The sequence below is a fragment of the Eutrema salsugineum genome, unplaced genomic scaffold (genome assembly GCF_000478725.1).
Source record: "Eutrema salsugineum unplaced genomic scaffold, Eutsalg1_0 scaffold_7, whole genome shotgun sequence".
NCBI lineage: Eukaryota > Viridiplantae > Streptophyta > Magnoliopsida > Brassicales > Brassicaceae > Eutrema > Eutrema salsugineum.
The window spans coordinates 8402523-8406096 of record NW_006256486.1 but is presented as its reverse complement, the minus strand read 5'-3'; the positions used below and the strand labels follow the sequence as shown (position 1 = coordinate 8406096).

The following is a 3574-nucleotide window of genomic DNA, read 5'->3' as shown; positions in this document are numbered from 1 at the left end:
AAAGAAGATATGAACAGCCACAGGTCTATGTTGGAGAGAATGACATGGCCAATGCTCATCAATATGGAGCTGGAATTCAAGCACCACCTGTGCAAAACAACAACTTTGAAGTGAAGGCATCCTTATTGAATATGGTCCAAAACTCCAAGTTCCATGGATTAGCAATGGAAGATCCCTTGGAACACTTGGATCAATTTGATAAGGTTTGTGACTTGAAAAAGATAAATGGAGTATCTGAGGATAGCTTCAAGCTCAGATTATTCCCCTTCAGTCTTGGTGACAAAGCTCACCAATGGGAGAAGAACCTCCCAAGAGGCTCCATTCAAACCTGGGAGCAATGCAAGCAGGGAATTCTATCCAAGTTCTTCTCCACCTCAACAACAGCTAAATTGAGAAACCAAATCTCTAGCTTCACTCAACACAGCAATGAGAGTTTTGGTGAAGCATATGAGAGATTCAGGAGCTACACCAACCAATGCCCACACCATGGGTTTAGTGAGGCTTCACTTCTCAGCACACTTTATAGAGGAGCTTTTCCCAAGATTAGAAACCAGCTGCATACTGCCTCCAATGGTAACTTACTGGGTAAAGAGATTCATGCTGCTTTAGAGCTGGTTGAGAACTTAGCAATGAGCAATGATACATATGGAGAAGACTTTGATAGAGCCAATAGGAGTGAGAGTTCAAGCATGGATCAAAGGTATGAGAAGGACTTTAAAACACTTGAAAGCAAGCTGGACAAGGTGTTATTGGCCACTCAAAAGCCAATGCACTTTGTAGGAGAGTATGGGGAACCTTCTCAATGCTTTGAGAACATCAGTGAAGAGGGTCTTACTCAGGAGGAGCTTAACTATATTGGGAATCAGAGGTTCCACAGATATCAGTATGGCAATGTCAATCAAAACCACTCTTAAAGGAATCCCAATGTAGCAAATCCACAAGACCAAGTCTACCCTAACTCTCAAGCTCCACAAAATTTAGTTCCCAAGAACAACTTTCAAGGGTCTTTTCAACCAAAGAATCAGTTTGCTCAGAATCAGGGTTACAATCAGCAACAGCAACCATTTCAGGGTTCTGGTTTCAGTTCACAGCAGCAGCCAAAGGCACCACCAGGGTTTGGTCCACCACAGTTCCAACAGCAAGCGCCGGCTCAACATCAGTTCCAATCAGCACCTGTTCACCAGCAGCCACAGATGGGGTCAGATATGGTTGGGATTCTGCAACAGCTGCTTCAGGGTTAACAAGTGTTTGCAAGCCAGTATGCATCAATGCAGCAGGACATAAAGGAATTGAAGCAGAATCAGGCATCTAGCTCAAGAAACGAAGGACAACTACCTGGTAAGTCTGAACCAATCCCAAGGAATATGCTAAAGCCATTACACTAAGGAGTGGCAAAGAGCTACTTGGTATTGAGCGCAACAATGTGATCATTGAGAACAATGATCAAAGTGAGGGGGAGGGAACCTTAAAAGATTATCAAGTTGCTGAAAGACAAAGGAAAGAAAAGGGTAAAGAGGTGAGAAAGGAACCTGAACCAGAAAAGATATATGTCTGATGTCGTGTCAACTGCGTGAGGGAACAAGTTTTACCCTTAACAAAACAAATGAAAGCCGCAAGTGCACAGCTAATCAGTTGTAGTATTTAGGGATCAAATCCCCAGAGATTTGTGTGCCTGGTATTCTTCTACGGTTTTTAACTTTATGTCTAGACTAAATTGGTTTTAAAGGTTGGTTGTTTTCCTCGAATTAAACTAAAGCAAAAGAAAGCAAATAAATCTATCCTAAAAAGCAAGTAAGAAAATCGAATGAAATGCAATTAAAATAAGCAAATATCGAATGAAAGGCTAATAAGGCAAGTAAAATATCGCATGAAAGGTAAATAAAGCAAGTAAATAACGAACTAAGGAAATTGAAATGCAGGTCTAAGAAAGCAATAAAAATCGATGGAGTTGTAAACTATGGCTAAAAACGCTGAGCTTTTGGGAACTCTAAGGGATCATAATCGGTTTTAACATTAAGGTAGATAGATTGGGATTGACAGATAACAATATATGGGTTCTAGAGCTAGAGTACGGCTGTATGACTACGTCACTGTCGTGATCATAACCAACTGTTTCTCGGAACTCTGACCAGTAGGTTTCCACTCTGGCCCTGGAAGGGAGAGAACACAAGAGCTGCACAAGACTCGTCAATACTCACGATCTCGCCGCAGGTAGGTTTCCACTCCTACGGAAAAATCGCCTGTTTCATTCTAGGGCTGATACTTAATAAAAACTTTCGCAACACTAACTATCTAGATCAGATACTAGGTGATCAATCAAGCATACATGCAATAATAACAAGAATAAACAGAGAACAGGTCGAAATCCCAGATCTATAAACCTAGATGTCTTAATCGATTATGAGAGCCCCTTTCGGGAACACTAAGCCCAACTCGGGATCTACTCAGACATGGCTGAGTTCCACATCATCATTGGTTTTAATAAAAGTAATGAAAAACAGTAAAGAAAAGAGATAAAGAAAGCTTCTCTATTGAAGAACTCGGACTTGAACAATCTTCTACAAAAATCTCATAAAAACGGCTAAAGGAAAAGGGTTTCTGTAAAGTATGAAGGGTTGTGTCTAAAAACGACCTAAATGACATGTATTTACAGTCTCCAATACTCCATGGTCTCTAGGGTTCCGGAATTGAGGCTGAGAATGACTTTGGGCTTCAGATAAGTGGGCTTTAACTCGGAGATTGATTGCCGCGGTCGGGAGTGGTGTGACCGCGGCAAATAGCTTGGTTGCCGCGGTCGCGTGAGCTGCTGGCCGACTTCGAGTGGCTCCGGGGCTAATGAAATATCTTGAGATCCAACCGTTGGAATGTCTCCAAACCAAGTGCATTTGAAAGCTGGTTGATTCTTCTATAAGTTGTCCAATTTTGAGGGTGATCAAACAGTGAAAAGGTCTTCGTCTCTCCATGAGAGTTCTGACGGTCTGCATTTATCCAAAAGAGTCTTTTTGTTCCATTTTGTGCTTCTAAATCCCAAATTACCTGAAAAGTCTTTTAAAATACGGAAACATAGAAATCCTTTGAAAACCTTTGAAAATGGAGTAAAAATCTGTCTTAGAGAGCACGAAATTACCAGTTAAAATCTGTCTTGTAAAGCTTCATGATGTTTCTGATACTCTTCCTTCCCAATTCCATTCAGTCTCCTTTGTGAGTGACAGAAAACTGCGTCGCTCCTCTTCTCTCCGACGTTTTTGCACATATATGCTGATATAAACTAAAGAGAGAATGAATGAGGATTGAAAACAAGGGTTTTGGGTTTAGGGTATGGTACCAGATAAAGGTAAACTGGTCATCTAGGACGACAAAGAGTGGTAAAAGTGATGGTAAAAGACGTCCTAGATGTGTATGTCGATGCCTGCCTAAAATCAATGATGAGAAAATTAGATATCAATATTAGGTCCAAATAAAATGAGCTAGTATATCCTGTCAGAAAGAATCTCCATGAATAGAAGTCCTCTGGTGGGAGTTCGTAGTGCAAGTACTCTAGCTACCGCCTAGTCTAGTGCTAACCACAAATGAG

At 41.1% G+C, this 3574-nt stretch overlaps 1 non-coding gene across 1 annotated transcript; it reads right to left on the bottom strand.

Annotated features, from left to right (window-relative positions):
- Positions 1-386: 386 nt before the first annotated feature.
- On the bottom strand, positions 387-493 carry LOC112083318. The gene has a single exon (XR_002897606.1). It is a non-coding gene; the product is annotated as a small nucleolar RNA R71 (small nucleolar RNA).
- Positions 494-3574: the final 3081 nt, after the last annotated feature.